Source organism: Crinia signifera, chromosome 3 (genome assembly GCF_055691185.1).
Source record: "Crinia signifera chromosome 3, ASM5569118v1, whole genome shotgun sequence".
In the NCBI taxonomy this organism is placed as follows: Eukaryota; Metazoa; Chordata; class Amphibia; order Anura; family Myobatrachidae; genus Crinia; species Crinia signifera.
In genome coordinates, this window is record NC_139219.1 from 255,105,200 (window position 1) to 255,127,075 (window position 21,876).

General features: G+C 46.8%; 1 protein-coding gene and 1 long non-coding RNA gene across 2 annotated transcripts in view; one reads left to right on the plus strand and one right to left on the minus strand.

Annotated features, from left to right (window-relative positions):
• Positions 1–21,876, minus strand: part of KCNAB1 (potassium voltage-gated channel subfamily A regulatory beta subunit 1) — a 258,194-nt gene that overhangs the window by 210,153 nt on the left and 26,165 nt on the right. The window lies entirely within an intron of this gene.
• Positions 2,517–21,876, plus strand: part of LOC146064423 (uncharacterized) — a 45,830-nt gene continuing 26,470 nt past the window's right edge. Inside the window, exon 1 of the long non-coding RNA XR_014471806.1 lies at positions 2,517–2,761. This is a non-coding gene — a long non-coding RNA (uncharacterized LOC146064423). The remainder of the gene's footprint in view (positions 2,762–21,876) is intronic.

Sequence of the window (21,876 nt, forward strand, 5' to 3'; positions counted from 1 at the left end):
AGTCAGCCTGGACTGATTTGTCCAGTGCCTGCTATCTGCCAAATTCGGGGAGGGTGCTGACATCAGCTGCCTGCTTGGTCTTCCACCTTTCCGCCGTCTTCCACCGTTTTCATGGTCGCCCCCATAAAACACTAGGTGGCCTCCTGCATCCGTCCCCTGTCCTCCCCCCAGTGAGCGAACGCCACAGGGAGTGTGAAACTCACAGAAGGCGTTCACTCCGGGGGTTTGCACATGTACATATTTGCCCATACGCAAACCTCAACCATCGGCTATGGGGTCGGTGATCAGGTGTGAACCAGGCCCTAGGTGAGCTATACCCATTTGCCAATCGGCTGCTCGGTAGGCCCACCCAGTTTTGATGTCATTGTCAGCAGTTTCTGCGACCAGTGTATGGGAGGTCAGGAGGTCTCCCGCACACATATGCAGATGCACCAATTTTTCGTTCAGATATATTGGCATTTGCTACAGAACTATAAAGTTATGTCTGTAAACAACTTTTTTTAACAGACATATCAGGTATATGCAGCCGATGATCTGTTACCAATATATATCGCTTATCGCACAAACAAACAGTACACTCTTCAAGTGTGTACCCAGCATAAGATTCTTTCCTTTAACTATAAAAAATACTTTTGAAGCTAAAAGCAGAGGGGCACTGTAGGCAATAACAACCATTTGAACTATTATTTTCTTTGTGTCCCTACACAATGATAGCTCTCAGTCTGTGACAGCTGACATGGCTGATCAGATTATTTTTTATTTACATTGCACCACAAGGTGACCACAGCGCCTTATACAGTAGCTCCATAAACAACATCACAAAAACAGTACAGAACACTTTACAGCACGGACAATCAGACTGGTAGATCCCAATGGGTTGGTGCCACTGTAGGCAGTGGGTAGGAGATCATATAAGTGATGGAAGCAAACGCACATGAGGGAAGAGGGACCTGCTTACTAGAGCTTACAATAGGGATGGCCTCCAGCCAGGGGTAGAACTCTGGGAGGCAATGGAGTCATCTGCCGCCGGGCTCCAGCTCCCAAGGGGGGCACCTCTCCTCCCCCTGGAAGTTTAAGTCAGTTATTTAAAAGCCAACAGTATTGATTCTGTGGCTGAGTTCTGAAATATTTTTTCTCTATCTATCTATCTATCTATCTATCCAGAAATATATATTTTCTATAAGGTTGTGTGTGTGTATGTGTGTGCGTGGGGGGGGCACCAATGTATATCTTGCCTCCGGGCAACTGGAACTAACTTACTCCACTGCCTCCAGCCATAAAGGTTTCAAAATTACTGATGATCGAATGCCAGTGTCATATAGTTTTGCTATCGATGGGTAGGAAACAAATGGTTACCTACCATTGATGGCAAGAGTGGTTTTAATAAAAAAAATGTCCCGCTTGCACTGCAATGCAGATCTACTAGGCTGTCATTGGTACCTCTGACTGTAGCTTATTTCTATGTACATTATATAGAGTCTGAGTAACCCCCCCCCCCCCCCCCACTCAGGAGTTGTGCTCCACCCACTGTCTGTATCTTAAGTGGCCTACACACAGGGCGATTTCAGACCACTTTCTAAGCGATCTGACTCCTACCCCCAGTGCAATCACTTTCACTCCTGATTTTAAGTAGCTCCTGTCCTACCACCCGCCACTGTGATTATCACCAGTCTGAGTCAGCGGATCAGCTTAGTGTAGATTTATTAAGCTTGGTGAAGTGATAAACTGTCTGGTTTTAATCACTGGCCAATCAACTCCTACCTGTCATTTTTCAAACCAAGCCTGTAACTTCACAGGTAGGAGCTGATTGGCCAGTGATAAAAACCAGACAGTTTATCACTTCACCGAGCTTAATAAATCTGCCCCAATATCTTTTCAGCACAGCAGTGGGCTAGTGGTGGTGCACTGATTCAGTTCATGCCATCTGTCTCTTCTGCAAATGTGCGGCATCACGGGTATCTGATAGTACAAATCATGGGAGGTTAATACAGTTTTTAACCCTCGATGGTAACAACATGAACATAGAGGAGAGAGAGAGTGAAAAGTAGCATGGGGCAGTGGATGAGGATGTAATCAGTTAGCAGAAGAGATGGCATTCAAGTGTACAGGCGGGATTGTGAATAGAGATAAAGGTCCGGCTGGTATATTTGAGAACATTGGGTTACTGCTTTGTTAATGATTGTGAGAATTTTTCATTGGGTGCTGAAGGGGAAGGGGAGCAGTGGCGGAACTACCGTGGGTGCAGGGGATGCAGCTGCTATGGGGCCCGGCGGCTGGGGGGGCCCGGTGGAGAGCAAGCAGTCCCCTGCACCCTCGGTAGTTTCAGTACTTTAAAATAGAGCCTGGCGGGGGATAGCCACGCGCCATGCAGTAGGAGGCTGGAGCCAGGCAAGGAGAGGCAGCGTGCGGAAGGAGCCGGGCGGAAAGGGGGGTGACGTCAGAGTGATAAGTGAGAGTGATGCGCAGTGCGCGGGCCGGCGCTACCAGCGCGCTCTCCCTGCATTTTCTAACCGGCAGCTGCTGACAGGTGAGGCTGTGCCTGACAAGCAGGTGCCGCTGCGCTGGCAGGCTCCCTGCCTGGTGCCACCTGAAAATGCCTGGGGAGGCTTTGTGGAGAAGGAGCCTGTCTGGAGATCTTCAGTATAGAAACAAGTGCCGCTGTGCTGGTCGAAGCCTGCCTGGAGTTGCTCCGCCCCGTGGAGTGAGGCCAAGCTGCTGCTGCTGCACTGAGCTGCTCTGTGGAGAGGAAGGTGATGGTGAGGTGAGCAACCCCCCAACTTTTTGTCAGTCTGTCTATGCCCCCATTCATCTATGCTGCCCCCATCCATCTGTCTGTCTTTGCCCCTTCCCTGTTTGCTTGTCAGTCTGTCCCCTCATATACTGCTACTTTGTCAGTCCATGCCTCCTGTCAGTATGTCCCCCCATATGGTGCTATGTCAGTCCATGCCCCCTGTCAGTATGTCCCCCCATGTGGTGCTATGTCAGTCCATGCCCCCTGTCAGTCTGTCCCCCCATATGGTGCTATGTCAGTCCATGCCCCCTGTCAGTCTATCCCCCCATATGGTGCTATGTCAGTCCATGCCCCCTGTCAGTATGTCCCCCCATGTGGTGCTATGTCAGTCCATGCCCCCTGTCAGTCTATCCCCCCATATGGAGGTATGTCAGTCCATGCCCCCTGTCAGTGTGTCCCCCCATATGGTGCTATGTCAGTCCATGCCCCCTGTCAGTATGTCCCCCCATGTGGTGCTATGTCAGTCCATGCCCCCTGTCAGTATGTCCCCCCCATATGGTTCTATGTCAGTCCATGCCCCCTGCCAGTCTGTCCCCCCCATATGGTGCTTTGTCAATCCATGCCCCCTGTCAGTCTGTCCCCCCCATGTGGTGCAATGTCAGTCAATGCCCCCTGTCAGTCTGTCCCTCATATGGTGCTATGTCAGTCCATGCCCCCTGTCAGTCTGTCCCTCATATGGTGCTATGTCAGTCCATGCCCCCTGTCCGTATTTCCCCCCATATGGTGCTATGTCAGTCCATGCCCCCTGTCAGTCTGTCCCTCATATGGTGCTATGTCAGTCCATGCCCCCTGTCCGTATTTCCCCCCATATGGTGCTATGTCAGTCAATGCCCCCTGTCAGTCTGTCCCTCATATGGTGCTATGTCAGTACATACCCCGTCAGTATGTCCCCCCATATGGTGCTCTGTCCTTCTTTACATGAATGCTCTGTCCGCCACCTATGTCCCGTTTCCGTCTGTATCCCCATAAGGTGCTCTTTCCAGTCTAAGTCCTCTCACCTCCCTCTCCTCCTCAGCATCCAGACTCACCATGAAATCTAGGCTGTATGCCCCCATGCATAGGGAATTTGGGCCTGCCAGAAACAGGCTTCGGCCAGCGGCTCTGTTCCTGTTGCCAGTAGCAACTGCAACTGTATACCCCCTTTACAGCCCCTATTCCTTACAGAAGCTAGTGCTGTATTTCTGTCCATCACTGTATACTTACACATATATATATATATATATCTACAGTGTGTGTGTGTATATATCTATCTATATATATATATATATATATATATATATATATCTACAGTGCGTATATATATATATATATATATATATATAATATATGTGTATGTGTGCACATATATACATCTATATTTGTCAATTTGGAGTAAGTAACTCCCCCTGGCAATGAGCTTGTAAACCGCCATGGCAACTAGATGGTAATCCCCCTGAGCAATGAGTTTGTAAACCCCCTTCCCCCTTTGGCGGAGATCATGAGCAATATTCCCTGTCATCGAGCAATTAACCCCTGGCAACGAGCATGTATGCTCCTGGCAACAAGCATGTAGGAATGCAGAACTTATGTGGCATAATATGTAATAGGCATTACAGTTTGTGGCATAAAGTGTAATGGGCATTACAGTGTGTGGTATAATATGTAATAGACATAACGGTGTGTAGTACAGTATAATGTGTAATAGGCATTATGGTGTCTGGTATAATGTGTAATAATCATTATGGTATGCAGCATAATATGTTAAGGGCATCGCGATAGCGGCATAATGTGTGATGGGCATTACAGTGTGTCACATAATGTGTAATGGGCATTTCAAGGGGGGCCCCATTATACATTTTGCTATGGGGCCCACAAAGTTCTAGTTACGCCTCTGAAGGGGAGCCAGTTCTTTTAGGAGAAGGAAGGCAGGTGTAGTGCATTTGGAGATGAAAATGAGCCAGGCATCAACATGCAGGGCAGATTGCAGTGGAGATCCGAGTCCCTAGCAATACTACTTCTATAATTGTATAGATCCTTCTTACAAAGATCTATTAAGTAGTTATTTAAATAGTTCGACTTCAGTTATATTTGGTTTAATTATATAACTGTTATCCTCTCATTTAATCTATGAAAAAGTAGGCATGCGGATGACAGCATTGAAGAGCAAATAAACACTTAACTCAGCATAGCATCCTCCAGCGAGTGGATGTTTGCCGTTGGAACATAATTCTTTCAACTTGCAGCTCAGAACCTTTATTATCAAATGACTGTTTGCGTGGGCTGATCAGAGAACATAATGTGTGAGCTATAGTTCTACAATTGGGAGGCTTATACGATTCTCCTGCAGCATTACCAGTGTATTGGTTAAGACGCCGAGAATTTCCTTCACTAGATTATTGCTCGTTGCTGGTCAAAGGTCATACGTGCTAATCAAAGGGTGCTGTTGAAAAGGGTCTGAACATTTTTCAAATAGTGCTTGTTATGAGTGAAAGGATGCTGGTCCTGGTCAAAGGGTGCTAAGTGCTGGTGGGAGTAAAAGGATGCTGATCAAAAGGTCATGTAAGCTGCTTACTGATCAAAGGTTTCAGGATACTGTTAAATTGGGTGCTGCGTTACTTCCCCTGACTATGTATGCTCCATATATGCTGTTTACTTGCCTTCTTTTGAAAAATCATTACAAAGAGATTATTGTGAAGCACTAAGGACGGTATATGTCTGACTCTATATATATATATATATATATATATAGAGAGAGAGAGAGAGGGAGAGCTAGACGGGCTGGAAGTGACTCAATAAGGTGCTGGTAGGTTGTTGGTATGTTGGTATCTGGAGCCATGCTGACTGAAGTATATCCCACAGCTGCTGAATGGTGCATGGCGAAGGATCCATAGAGCCAACGCAACAATTGTGGGGAATTAGAGGGTTAGGGAAGTACTTGGAACACTTGGTCATGCTCTTCCAACTGTACTTGGACATTTGTAGCCACATGATGTCTCATTGTCTTCCTGGAAGATCCCATTCGTCCCTAAAAAAAAGAATCAGCATGTCCGGGTGTACAGATGGAGCTACCCACATCTCTGCTGCCTATGGCGTTTATCCCAAAAATGCATCGCAGCATGCCTGCGCGCACCGCAGCGCAATAAGTCCCACAGCATGGCATATGGCATTACCGGAGAGTGCAATACCAGCAATCATCCGCTTTTTAAAATCAGCACTGTGCATACATCAGGGGTGAAATGTAATAGGATGAGAGATTCAGAAAGTGAGAGATTTGGTAAGAAATCTCCAGGTTTTTTAAAGCACCAATTATTTACACTGCAAAACCAGTTTGATTTTGCAGTGTAAGGGCGAGATGTATCAAATGGAAAATGCGGTAAAACCCCAGTTTTACCGCATTTTCCAATGTATCAAAAATGATACCGCATTGAAGGGTATCGCCACCTTTGGGTGGCGATACCCTATAGAAGCCTATGGGCTTCTTTTCGCCGCCCGCCGCATCGCCGCAACCCCGCCGCCTCGCCGACCCCCCCTCTCCCCCTCCCTTGGGCTTACCTTCTTGCAGGTCCTCCTGGACCCCGGAAGGTAAGCCCTTCCTCCCCCTATCAACGCAGCCGGACGTCCTTCCGGCTGCAGGGGGGAGGAGGAAGCGCCAGGAACAGTCTGCTTAGCTGTCCCCGGTGTGAAAGCAGCAGAAGCCGGTTGGGAGGTGACGGAGACCCCCCGCAGACCACAGTACAGGTATTGCGGGGGGCCTCCGTCACCGCATTGCGATGCCAGCCGCATATGTTAGTACATATGCGGCGGCATCGCGGCGGGGGGGGCGCGAAGGGCGGCGATGTATTTTAATACATCCCGTCTTAAATGATTGCCGCTTTAAAAAAACTAAAAATTTCTTACGAAATCTCTCACTTTCTGAATCTCTCATCCTACTACATTTCACCCTAGATGTCTAATTCAATTTAAGTCAGAAACCTGATAGCGTGTGCATGAAGTTCCCAGTGAAATGCACTTTAGCGCAATAATTATTTTACTGTACTCTACTGTACAGTATGTTAAGTAGACATTTTTTCTCAGAAAATACATACATAGGCATGCAGCTCATTAAGCTATTTATAACAAGCTATGGGGATAAGTGAGCGAATATACAGTATGGTTGAAGAATGTACTGTAGCAGGTCAGAATTAACAAAATGGCTACCATGTTTCAACCAGTCCTTCATGGGAGCCCACATCTATGGAGCTAGAGATGGCATAGTTTATACACGTGTAAGGGCATTGCAGTACCAGCTACACTAGTTAAACACAGAATTACGCTACTGTATGAATGACACACAGTACTAGCAGGACAGACTCAACCACCGAGGGGCTTCATGAAATGAACAATAGCATAGGTTTTACAAGGGGAATGCTGAAGGCGTGTCTCATTACGCTAGGAAAAACACATCAGGGAAAATTTACTAAGATGTGTATTCTACTTCACATGTGATGTTGCTACGGGCAACCAATCAGAATCTACTTCTCATTTATTTAGCACCCTTTAGAAGGTAATAAACAGGATCTGATTGGTTGCCCACAGCAACATCACATGTGAAGTAGCATACGCATCTTAGTAAATTTCTCCCCATGGACTGCTGACAAAGGCACAGATGCTGCAAAGATCAACCCGCAGCTGCGGTCCCCTACCCACACCACTATGCAAGTTGGGCACACCCGCTGTGCAACAGGGAGCTGAGCAATTATTTTCAAAACCATTCGTAAGCTGCTCACCATCAAATGATTTACCCCCTGGTCACCACTGATCACAGGTTTAGTGTACCCCTGGACTTACTGAGCAGCTGCTGATTGAGGCTGGAGCTGATGTCACACACCCTCCCCTAAAAGGCTTGAGCATGTCTGCGTTTTCCTAGGCACGCCTAAGATTTGTTCTGGAACATCTGCATTTTTCTTAGCACTTCCACTAGAAGGCCGGTTACCACCCACAGATGTTAGCTTCCTGTCACCTTGCGCTCAGCGTGAGACTAAGTAGCAGGATTTCATCACCTTGACAGTGTCGTGCACAGGGCAGCAGAAAGGCATGCATGGCCCTGGTAAAGTTTTATGGGCGTGGCCTAATTGCAGGAGGCATGGCCACCTCCCACAATAAGGCCACGACCCCAAAAGGATTAGGGGTGAAAAAATGCCCTAAAGTCAAGGTGGGAGTGTTATCCCCCCCCTCAGCGGCAGCATACCTACAGCATATGCTGTGCTGACAGCAGGCTCAGCATGAGCTCTCATGCTGTCAGTGAGACGCACATACTGAGCCTGCTGTCAGCACAGCTCATGCATTAGGTGTGTTGCTGCCACCCAGGAGGGACGGAGGGGGGGAGGTGGGGGTCCGACCAGGGCAAGCCGGGCCCCTCCAGCAAGCCCGGGCCCGGGTTATTAGTACCCGTCCCCCCTCTCAGCAGCCCTGGTCGCACACATGCATTGCAGCTCATACACATGTGCAGTCTATCCATAATTGAACACTGTGCGAATTAACACAGCACCTATCAGGTCTAAATCAGGACCTTAGTGCAACGCCTGCTGCTGCTTCCCTGCTCAGTCAATGTTCATTATAGTGATGGACATTGATGATTCATAATCATCTATGGATTATGAATTATGCAGAATAGATTTGTCATCGATGGGGAGAACTAGATCGATGATTTAGCAGAACCAATGTGTTGCAGGGGTGTTGCTTGTCTGGAAGGGTGGGGGAGAGCATCCACTTAGTCTGATGCCTGTCTGGTAGCTGTACTGGGGGCGGGGGCAAAACTGGACAAATGGGGGCCCCGCTTTCAAATTTCAGTGGAGTAGGGGGGAGAGACCGGGCTGCGGGTATGATGACTGCCAGGTACTGAAGCGTCATTTCTGGCAGCTGTACTGAAGCGGCATTTCCAGCATTAGGGAAGGTACTGAAGCTGCATTAGGCACGGTTTTGCCCCCACCCCCTTGTATTGACTTCGGCAGCTATCACTACAGGAGTAATAAAAAGTGTGGCACCCTTGGCGGGCATCAAACCCACAGTCTGGTCACCCCCACCTGAAATTGCAAAACAGGACCCATCTAGAAAAAACAAGCCACCAAGGGATGTGTGGTTTGCGGTTGACATTCCTTGCATTAAGTAGATCAGTGCATGCCCTAGTATAAATACAGTACACCTCCTCTTTCCATCAATTTATGAAGAACAAGTCAGTTCTTAATTATAGCCACCAGAGAGATTGTCAAACAAAATAAAGAGACTTTCGGAATGTTCTTTTTGCCAAAAGTTTAACATTGAAAATTACTGACAAGATGTGTAGATCTTTTGCCTCTAAAATGTAATTAAAACTTCTAATAATACTCAGCTGAGATTCTCCTCCTACACACAGTGAGCCAGGAGGAGGAAATTACAGCTTTTAATGTAAAATCAAGCAATTGTTACATTCTTTGTAAAGGTTACACTGTAATTTCTAGCCTCTGTATTGTTACAGGGGCGGGAATGGCAAGAAATGTGTCATACAATTCTACAACCAATTACTTGCAACAAACATAACCATTTTTGGTTATATGGCCTTGGCGATGTGTAATAATGTGTACACACGGTCCGATTTCCTTTCCGGATTGGAATCGGATGCAGATCGCAAGGGTTTTAACCCTTGCGATCCCGATCCGATCCCAATGCGCGTTCACGTATCGGAAGCCAGAAAGTCTTGGCTGCCTTGTCTATATAGTGCAGATCTGTACTATATAGTCAAGATTGGATGCAAATCGGATGTGCCTTAAGATCCTATCCACGATCTGATCTGATTGGATCGTGGATAGTATCTTAAGGCACATCTGACCGTGTGTACACACCATAACACGCTGATCAGTAACCAGGCACACTATCCCATCCTGCCAAGGCTAGCAGAGAGGCATCTAAAATCGCTTTGATTGAGAGGATCTACATGAGCATCATACATTCTGGCAACGTTTGCTGAATTGTATATGACGCTACATGAATATGAGGCATTAGAAAATCTTGCTTTGCATGCCACTTTTCTTATTCACTTATTCTCAAAGTATAGGAAGTATAATAAACAGAGTCCACTGCATACTCAGCACAGCAGCAGCCCCAGTTGTTGCTGGCACCCATATTTATAAATTAGGGCAGTTAATGTTCTTGATATAATTAGTGATAGGCTCCCAATGCACTGTAGGGGCCTCAATGCGGGTAGCTGACTAAGGGCCTGATTCTGGTTCACATGCAAAAGCAAATTCTCTCTCTAATGAACAAAACCATGTGCGCTGCAGGTGGGACAGATGTAACATGTGCAGAAAGAGTTAGATTTGGGTGGGGTTTGTTCTTCAAAATTATATCTATATTGCAGGATAACAATAAAGCAGCCAGTGTTTACCCTGCACAGAAACAAAATAACTCCCAAATCTAACTCTCTCTGCACATGTTACATCTGCCCCACCTGCAGTGCACATGGTTTTGTCCATTAGAGAGAGAATTCGCTTTTGCAAGTGAACCAGAATCAGGCCCTAAAAACCTCACGTTGACCCTTTATTCTTAGTGTTAAGTCAAATCAATATATTTTATAATAGAAAGATACATGTCTGTAATAACATATCAGCGGGAATTTCAAACAACGTTTACAAATACAGCATAAGGGACTTGGAATTTGGCTGCCTGTTTCCCTACTTCCATCTGTTACCTATCAATGTAGATGTTTGCAATGAGCGTCAGACAAATTCCAATTGTATCAGCAATGTTCTCTCCAAGCTCCAGAAAATGGTTACTTTTCTTTGGCAGTAATGAATGAGAATTACACTTGGGAAGCTTAATTTGTAACTTATAGTAGCAGTCTAATTAAGTTTGATCTAAAATAGCTGTTGCAGAGTATCAGCCCATAGAAGTTAAATCATGGTCCCGGCGTCTGAACAATATAGATGACAGGGACTGGGCATGCGCAGTATTGAACTAATTACTGTGCACGTGCATACCCCTCAGGGCTGCCACTACAAATTTTGGGGCCCGGGACTGGTTTTCAGTCCAGCCCCCCCAATTGCTCACCCAGTGGCGGTGGCAGCAGCGCAGCACTACCCTCCTGCTCCCCCTCATTCCCAATTGGCATCTCCTTGGTCCAGAGCGCACATTGCACAGTGCAACCTGCACAGCGCCGAGCCTGGGACACAGAGGGCAGCGCCCCGATGAAGCTGATTGGCCCTCCCCCTCTGTGTCCTGGGCTCGGCGCTCAGCGGGCTGCCGTGCGTAGTGTGCTTGCCTGGCTGACTGGGGAGCCGCCGAGTGGGAGGCAATGTCGGGGGGGAAGGGGGTGGCGCCGCAAGCAAAATGAGCTGCCCAGGACAGCTGTACCCATGGTACCCCACTGTCGGCAGCCCTGATACTCCTGGTTCTATGGGCTGCTTCGGCTGCAGCCCAGGGAAGCCAAAGAGGCAGCCCCAGAGGGAGGGAACACCTCCCAGTGGGACTGCCTTTTGGTGACTGGCAGGTTGGACTGCCAATAAGATGTCACTGCCAGTCACAGTGAAGCCAGTGCAGTCTCACAGGCTGAGCACAGTGGCAGATTGTACCAGGGGGGGCTGCAGTCCTGCAGCCCATAAGTAAAAAGTGGCACTGGTAAAGACCCATGGCCATGTATATAAGCATTTCTCTAATAATCACAATAGATCGATATTCTACAGGTGTGTACCAGTATAAATCATGGACAGTAAGAAATAGATATAACGATCTCTTTGTGTATGGGAGACCCTTTCTACTCATTCCATGCGCTGTGAATTCAGCAGTCAATTAGTTAATGAGAGCTGGAAACTTCCAAATACATAAGCTGGCCGTACGTCACTACAACCCGCTTATGCCCGTATGCAGGTCATGGAGTGGTTGAACGAGCTGTATGTACCTAGAAAGCCCATACGATATGCTTACAACCACTATGAGAGCAGATGGATCAGATGTGCAGCACATTTGGTCTTGTTCTCATGACCTGCGGGAGCGCGCATTGTAACGACATTACGCACGATGTCCATACGATCCGTCGCATGACCCCTCGCATGACCCGTCAAGATTATGCGTTCAGGTCCAATGTCATTCTGCCTTTAAGATGAAAGAGAATAGTAGACCAGACTTCTGCTGTCCCCACATAAACTAATCCCTGTCATGGTGTAATTTTACATTGCAAGAGAAGGGAGATTAGTTTATGGGGATGGGAGGGTCAGCTCTAAACGCCTTAGAATACCAGCGCTTGCATGTCATCGTGGCAAGCCTAGTGTTTTAGTCAGTTGCTGCATGCTGGTTCCCCAGTGCTCCACGGACCAGAAATCACACCCACCAATTCCGCATGTTTCTCAAAGTAGCTTGTTCATAGCCTAGTGGGCCTCTAGCATCTGTCAGGGAAGAATGGCATATACAGCTTTATTTGGAAGTCCTGGAATTCTGAGAACGCTGGCTCCACCAGTGAGCATGAACTCCCTGGCAACGAGCATGAAACCCATGACAACAAGAAAAAAAACCCTAGCAACAAGCATGAAACTCGTGGGGGGGCAGCAAAAATTATAATTAATGTGTGGGGGTAGAAACTTTTTTATCATGGAGCGCAAAATATATATTTACGCCATTGAGGACGCAGTTTGCAATTGCATTTACCTTTAACACTGAAGAAGGTCGTTTATGCACTCTTGATGTTTGCATGTCTATATTTATTACTTAGATAATTTAATGCATTCTAAGCTTTCTGCCCTTGGCCAAGGATGCTTATTAAGCTATTATAAAACATTACAGAGATAAAAAAAAAATTGCCAGACAATTGTGACTTTGTGGATAATCATGAGTATTTGACACCAATTTCCTCTAGACCAGATGCTCCTGAAAATGTTCTATTTCTGGTCTCCTGTGTGTGCGTTCAGACACCTCAGCCAGGCAGATTAATATAATTAGGAGAAATAATATCCTGTAACTCATTTACTGCATTTGGTGTTCAAAGACAGTATTGAGTAACTTAGATAGCGCAAGCTCTGCTGTTTTCTCTCTGTAATATATGGGGAGGTTAGCCTAGGTATATAGTATAATTGAATGATATTGTGGTAGAAACATTGGCTTATCTGACCCAGTTCCTGCACCACCTGTTCTATGTCTGACTAATCACTGTTCTTTTGTCTTAAAGTCTGTTTCTTGTCATCATCTCTGCATCTAGGTACTCCATCTTGTGTGTCATGTTAAAGGAAATATGCCCTGGTGACAGGTCTGTCTGATGTTTAAAAACAGATGGGCTGCCATTGCTGACGCTGAAGAAAATCAATTGTCTGTTACTGATATCTGGTTCATTCGCGGTCACAAAGTTCATCATCATCATGTCAGTTGTCCAGGACATCAGTCTTCTGATGAATCCTTGATGGACATTTTTAGTTAATTCAGTGACGTCAATGACAGAGGAGATCCTGTGCTAATGACTCTGATCCCTTGATCAATATATGACCTGGTGTACCATTTGTTCCCTTAACTCAACACAAATGACCACCTTACATACTTCATACAAGGATGCTGCACACCCATTCTGCCTGCCTTTCCACGATGAGGCTCCAAGATTCTATTTGCCCCTCCTTTTTCCTGCTGTTTACCCCATCCATGATCTTGACCTGATCCGCAGTTAGCATATCACTGAACATCTAGAGAGGATGCATTCAGCCGGTTGTCACAATACTGACACTGGCATCTTGACTATCGCTAGGAGACTGGTGCTTGAATGTCGTCATCGATGAGGATACAAGAGCCAGAATCCCGACTGTCGGCATCCTGAACATAAGTATACAGGGAGTGGTAGCATTCAGCCTGGAGGAGGGAGGGGATTTAGGGTTAGGCTGCAAAGGGTGGGGTTAGGGTAATGCCGTGGGGTGAGGGAATTAGGTTAAGGCAGAGAAGTATGAGGGTTAGGGTAATGCCATCGGGTGAGGAATTAGGTAAAGGCAGGGAAGTATCAGGGTTAGGGTAATGCCATGGGGCGGGGAATTAGGTTAAGGCAGGGAAGTATGAGGGTTAGGGCAATGCCGTGGGGTGGGGAATTAGGTTAAGGAAGGGAAGTATGAGGGTTAGCGTTAAGCTGCAGTGTTGGATGGTTAGGGGGAAGATAAGGATATTTAGCTGACCCCTGTCAGTATTCCCTCCATCGGGATGCCGGTGTTGGTATTCTGACAACCAACACCCACTGGTCATCTGTATGTATCCCCTACAGGGCCGGCAACAGAAATCATGAGGCCTGGTACATGGACATCTCCCGGCCCCCTCCCCCCATAAAACCCTCTTCACATATATGTGTGAGTGTGTGTGTATGTCCATTTTTTTTCCTACAAACTACTTCAGATAGATAGATAGATAGATAGATAGGAACTCTCTCCCCTCCCCCAAGGCACTTACCTTAATATCTACTCCGCCTTTAATTAAAAAGGTGGAGTAGACATTAAGCAGGTTCTCTGGACCTTTTTCCTGCAAATCTTCCCCAGGCTCACACTCCTCTGTTAAGCTCCTCCCCTTTTTTCTGTACTCTCTGTTTTTCCTGGGGAAACCCTGGCTTCTCATTGGTGGGTGGCGGCCATCTTTGTGTAGTCTGTATGGGGGCAGCCATCTTCTTTTAGCTCCTGCTGCATGCTCAGCAGCATACAGGAGCAGAGCCATCCTCTGCCTGGCTTCCGCAGCTAGACAGCAAATATTTATAACACGTGACAGGTAACCGAGACGGGGATAGCTCTGCATGTTTGTTTGCTCTAAGCCAGCGGCGGAGCAGACAGCATAATAAAAAAAAGGGAGTGCATTTTTTTGTGCCCCGTGATCATGAGGCCCCTCCGAACCTTGGGGCCCGGGTCAGATGTCCCCCTTGACCGCCCCTGTCGCCGGGCCTGATCCCCTCTAGAGTGATTGACAACAAAGTTAACCTAACATCCACTCAGCTTTTCCCTAGGCTATTAGGAAAAAGAAAAGTTAGGAAAAAAGTTTAAATGAAATATTCTTTTTTCTGTTGAAAATACATTCATATTAATATAAGTGATATAACTTAAAGAGTTGACACTCATTGTGAAGGTTTCATTTGAGGGCTTGAATGCATAAAAGAATTATAAAACAAGTCGTATGAGACATGCTTAGAACAGAAATTCTATTTCAGTGACATAACTTATAGTACCGTCAGCAGGTTTAATAAAATGAAAAATGTGCTTCAGGGTATTTTTCTATTTGCAGAGCTGGAAATCTAACACAAGCTCTTTGGACATTATCAAACAAGCAAGCATTGCAAAACTCCGGCATTCGTGTCAAAGTATATTTACAGACATCCATTGTGAGAGAAGTAATGTTTCAGCTTACATGGAAATTGTGCTGATCATTTTACTGCAGCTAATTTGCTCACATCGTCTGTCATTTCCTAAACAACAGTATTTGGTAAATACAATTAAACCGCCAGTCTCCTTTCTTCCACGGAACTACATGAGATGGGTGTAAAATTAGGGAAAGAATAGAAGAGCAAAATACACAAAGCAATTTGTACTGGACAACATTTTATTATTATGTTAAACAATTATAAGCTCCAGGATGTAAAATCCACATGATGGAAAAAACACATCTGCACAGTATAATAAAATTTAAAAAAAGTTTTAAATAGTATCGCACATCAATATGACATTACCAAAATGCGATTTGTAAGTAGTTGCATAGGCAAACGCAGAGGGGTTGGTTGCCTGGAAACCCCCTTCCTCTTGGCAAGTGCCTTAAATTATGACAACAATAGCACTGATCAATAGATCTGCCACCACATCATGCAGTGTAAGGGACAAACCAGCACACGCCTAGTGTACCAGATTCTTCTACAACATTTACCATATGTGTAGATCTGAGCCCTCAAACATCACAATGGACCAGGGAGCAGCTGCCAGGAAGAAGAAACAGGAGCTTTACCATGAAGTGGGAGATTATGAGCTTAGAAAGTGCAGTACTGGTTTTATTATGTTTGTGTATTTATTTTTTGATTTATTTATTATGGTAACCTTTTCATGACCATTTATCTTATTTAAATGTTTTAAACAGCGTATACTATAGACCACATGTACTGTTAAATATTAATACTGTACTCCATGCAGCATACAGTGTATATAAAGACTCCCGTACTTACTCCATTGTGCTGCAGAGTGGGAGATTTTGGATCACATTTGGAAACCCCCCACTAAAAATCCTGCATTTGCCACTGAGTTGCTAGCTGGTGAAATGCAAAAGAAGTCAGAGGAAGTACCCACTAGAATGCATTACTGAAAACGAGAGCCATGAATATGGTGGGCTTCACTGTAGTCAACACTCTACATATGTAAGGGATGACCACATGGGTAATGCACAATATGGTACTTGTGTATTATAGCGGCGCCCCCGATGTGCATCGCGCAATGTTTATATCGCGTCGCATCGCATGGCATGCGATGCAACGCGATTTTTGCCCCCTATGCAATGAAAGATCGTATAAGCACCCTAAAGGTTGCTTTTAAGCACCCTAATGGGTGCTTACAATGTGAAATGCACCCCCACGCCACCCCACCCCCCACTATAAACGTGAACCCGAAGCGTGGCGAGCCCGCGTGTGCGTCGGTACGCGTCCTCTGACCTTTTCATACCCCCACTATCCACGTCGGCGTGGAGTTGAGAATAGAAAGTGTGGCGAGCGCAGTGAGCCACCGAGCCCGAAGCGTGGCGAGCGCAGCGAGCCCCGCGAGGGGACGTGGATACCTTCACAGGTATCGGAGTCCCCTCGCAGGCTTCACAGGTATCCGTGTCCCCTCGCCACGCTTCGGGCTCGGTGGCTCGCTGCGCTCGCCACACTTTCTATTCTCAACTCCACGCCGACGTGGATAGTGGGGGTATGAAAAGGTCGGAGGACGCGTACCGCCGCCCCTCGCGGGCTCGCTGCGCTCGCCATGCTTCGGGTTCACGTTTATAGTGGGGGGGGGGTGGTGGTGTGGGGGTGCATTTCACATTGCAAGCACCCATTAGGGTGCTTATACAATGTTTAATCGCGTTGCATCGCATTGTATGGCATTGTATGCCATGTACAATGTCATAAAAATTAAAAATTGTATGACATAGTACAGCATCGCGCGATATCACGTTGCATCGCATACCATCGTATGCCTTATGGTATGCGATGCGATGGGCGCCGCCAAATTACACAAGTACCCACAATATTTTTAAATTATTATTATTTATTAACTAATCTATATATTTTTTTAAAAAGGACGTCAAGCTGATAAACATGTCCTTTTATTCTTGGAAATGCTTGCAATGAACTTTTGGATTATTTCTTTAACAAGATAGCTCCCAACTGGATAGGTGCATGGCTTTGTGGGATGCTCGTGGCATACCCATTTTTCACCACTACTGGAGTCCCAGTGATAGAGGGCTGGGTGTATCGAGCTTCAAAAAGTGTGAAAAATGAAATTGATAAACAGCCAGCTACTAATGTAGGGTACACACCAGGACGACCCGCTCACGATGCACATCGTGAGCGGGTCGTCAGTGGCTCGTCCGACCCGCTCACGATGACGCGGGGGGGCACGACCCGCTCACGATGTGCACCGTGAGCGGGTCCGATCCGATGCCGACCCGCACCCGGCTGTATGGTCGTCATTGAGATCCTACCTGCAGCAGGTAGGATCTCAATAACGACCGACCGACCCGCGGGACCGCGCATCGGATCGGTATCGGTCCACACCAGGTCAGAAAAGGGCCCGATCAGCACACAATCTACATCCAATTGGTCGGAATTGGATCTAGATTGTGGGGATCGGGCCCTAGTCGTCCTGGTGTGTACCCAGCATTACTGCCATGTTACAGGCTGGGTCAGTGGGGTAACTAGAAATTTTGCTCCCCCCTGCCCAAAAAATCTGTTCCCCCCCCCTTCCCATTTTTGGGTAAAACAAACAGAACAGTTTCTTGGCAATTTGGCTCTCAGTGCGAACAGTAAAAATATGCCCTTTCGCCCACCAAACTAAAGAAAAACGCAAAGGGAAAAAATGTACTAAGCCAAATACGGCTAAAAAAAAAAATCATATTTGGACTGCAAAATACGATTTTTTTAGGCGTATTTGTATTTTCAGGATTTACTATCTTGAAAATAAGTTAATTTGTATTCGTATTCATGGCACATTCGTATTTGTATTTACAAATACGAATGTACTGTATACGCGATCGATAGAATACGAATAGGAATCACCACACTTATAAAGTCCCAATGGTAAGACATTGAAAAATATACAGACACTGGTCCGCTGTTTACAGTATGTGCTCAGTGGCGTAGCTACATATGTGGCAGACCCTGCTGGCACTGCTCCCCCAAGCCGCTGTGGTAAGCGCCACTGGCTAAACTGAGAGCCTGCCTGTACATATCTGTTTTGCAGACCTTCAGAAGTACTTTTGTGGTGGGGTTTGGGCTTTATTGTCCTGATTGCATGCAATAGTTTATGTACAAATAGAAAGTTAGATGGCAGTGACAATATTGGCACATATTTTATTCTCTCCATGTCATGAAATGTTCTGATGGTTGATTAAATTTCCATTTTCCTTGGACTTTCTTTCTCTGAGCAGATTCTACCCTGTTGCCTTTCACAATTTCATTAAGAAACAGTAGTTTTAGGTATTGGTGTGACTGATATTTTCTCCCTTATTAGAATATCTCTGAGGAAATAGGTCTCATAAATGCATTTTTCTAGATGTCTGTAATCATACCAACATGAAAGGACTGTTGATTTATATGCTGGGAATATTAACTATACCAATTCCCACATCAAGCCAATCACTTCTTACAAATCTGATGTTTATGTATGAAGACTTACTTTTCATCTGAAATATGTACTTTTCATATTAAGTCAGCATTAGTTTTATATTTTTACAGTTACCAAAATATAATTGTTAATTAAAATACATAATTTTACCAATAATTCAATATTGGTAAGGGCCATCTGTAGTTAACGTCCTTTAGTACTTTTTGCATTGTTGTAAAAAAAGTGTTTGGGTTTGGACTGGCTCACAGGGGTACAGGGAACTAGGGGTGCGGGTGGTACACGGCCCTGGTCCCCACCTACCCCCTATAGCCTTGATGGCCAACCTTGACACTCCAGCTGTTGTTGAACTACACATCCCAGCCTGCTCTGCATCAGTTTTAGCATAGCCAAATAGCAAAACTAAAGCAGAGCATGCTGGGATGTGTAGTTCAACAACAGCTGGAGTGTCAAGGTTAGCCATCAAGGCCCTATAGGGATCAGATTCGGGACTTTGCATCTGAATTACACATTGGAGGTTATTCTGGTTCACACACAAAGCTGCGAAAGTGTTGTTTAAACGCCACCTGCACAAATGCCTGTCCCCCCTCGTTTGTCAAGTAGCATAAACATCCATTTGCAGCTTGCGTGCGGGGAGGAAATCATTCAATGGTCCTGCGTCATCGCTGAATTACCATTGGAATGCCCAATGCTAGGCGTTACCATGGGCGCAGCACATCGCTGCCCCCCCCCCCCCTCCGCACTGCTGGGTGCCAACGGGATGGCGAATAAGCAATTTGCCATGCCCATTCACACCAAGTAGCTGCACATGCACATAAATGCTTATGCTTATGCGTAGTTGCTAAACATCGCTCCCTCTGTGCAAACTCGCAGGGGAGCAATCAAATTTGAATAACCTCCATTATACATACAGTATGTTACCTTACAGAATGAGGGAAGTCCAGGAACAGAGCATTGTGTCCCTCCTGGAGAGGGTCATGTTGGGAGCTCTGATACTGTATCAAACAGTGATTTTTTTTTTAACATAAAATAATCAGTACAAGTAAGTGTTCATATCAGTGTTTGCGACAGCTGAAGCATGCAGAGAGAAAAACCACTCTGACAATACATAAATATACAGCTCCCCCTACTGGATATACAGAGAGTTCAGACAGCTGAAGGTCTTCATCTTTAGTGTTTCATCACACAAATATATTATATTATTATTGGGCAGTACGGATGGTGTAATGGTTAGTATCATAGGCGCCGATTCTGTGGGTGCTCAATTCCTGAGCACCCACTGGCGGCCGCGCCCCCCCCCCCCCCCCCAGTCCCGCTGGCCGATGCAGCACTGCTGTATTTTTAATTGATTAAACAGATTATACCTGCTGCGGCTTCCCTAGGCTACTACAGGGCACTTCCGCCCTGTGCAGTCCACGCCCCCCTCACTATTACACGTCCTGCGTGACGCTGATGCTCCTTCGCCGACCTCCTCCCCCCCTCCCTGCTTCCTCTCCGCGCGCAGCACACGTGACGCGTCTGTCACACAGCGCGCCTTGCCCTGCCACCTTCTGCAGTCTCGCCGAGTCGCCGAGAAAGTCTGAAGGGAGCCCAGTCTGAAGGCGGCACCAGCTTACCCAGTCCCCTGCCCGGCTCTCTGCGGCATTCACTGCCCAGGACAGTGGAGCCTGGTCCTTGTCCCAGTCCATTGGGCGGCAAGTATTGATACAACCTTTATTTCCTTTTTTGCTGTAACAGATTCAGTTGCAGTTACCCCCCCAAGCCATTTCATATCTATATAATCTGTATTAATCACTGCACAAGTATATAGTATGTGCAGCCAGGGCTGGAACAGGGCTCTATGCTGCCCCTAAACTTATGATTTATTGACTATGGAGTGGGACTGCTGGTTCTATCAGGCTGAGCACTGCTCTGGAGCATCACTTGGATGCTCAGAGAAGCTGTGCAGTGTTGGCGATATCTGTGATGTGATGGGTTATGGTATATCAGACTCCTCCCATCACTCTGTGCCCCCACAATGCTGCCATGTCTGTGCTGTCTGCTGACTACACATGTGATGTGATGGGTTATGGCAGCGTTCGCCAACCCGTCGCTCGCGAGCGACTGGTAGCTCGCCGGGTGTTTTAGAGTAGCTCAGTGACCTCCTGCCGCGCAGCGGGTCCTTGCTTGGCGACAGGAGGTCAGGAAGTGAGTTAATGCCGCGTTTCTGGACCTGGCTGCGGCAGTGACCTCCTGCTGCGTAGCGCTTCCTCTCTTGACGGCAGTGTGACCTCCTGACGTCCCCAACATGCCGCACTTATCGACGCCACAGCCTCTGCTTAACTCTGTTAGGTAATTTTTTTTTTTTTTAAACTGTGTGTGCGCAACTGTTTACTGCTTGAGGTATAATGGGCATCATGTGTATGACATATGTTTAATGAGTCATTAAACATATGCCACACAAATAATGCCCATTAAACATATGCCCCACACCTTGATACCCATTAATTAATAATCATCAAGGTATCTGGGGCATATGCCACACACATGATGCCACACACTTGATGCTCATTAATAATGAGCTTCACGCTGTGGGGCATTTGTATAATGGGCATCATGTGTGTGGCATATGCCCCAGATACCTTGATGATTATTAATTAATGAGCATCAAGGTGTGGCATATGATTAATGGAGCATCACGGTGTGTGGCATATGATTAATGGAGCATCACGGTGTGGCATATGTATAATGGAGCATCACGGTGTGGCATATGTATAATGGTGCATCACGGTGTGTGGGGCATATGTACAGATGGAGCTGGCCTTATTATTGCTGGCGGAGCGCCAGGACCGTGTCCCTGGCGATCCGCCAGCAATCTGGCGCTCTGGCTGAATGAGACGCTCGTGCGTCTCCCACGCACGAGCGTCTCAATAGCCGGGCGGCGAGGCGGCGCGGCGGGTGCAGTCCTGCCCGTCTCCAGCTTCAGGGAGACGGGCAGGGCTGCGGGGGGGCGGTGTGGACCGGCGGGGACCCGGGGAAGCCGGCGGGGACCCGGGGAAAGGCACCGTCGGAACGGGACGCGCGTGCACCTCGTGCACGCGCGTCCCCTTCCGACATACAGATGGCGAGGGGCGGGGGATGGCGGGTGGCGAGTCCTCCGCCATCCCCAGCAACGACAAGCCCGGCGCTATCTGTATAATGGAGCATCATGGTGGGGCATATGTATAATGGAGCATCACGGTGTGTGGCATATGTATAATGGGCATCACAGTGTGTGGGGCATATGTATAATGGAGCATCATGGTGGGGCATATGTATAAT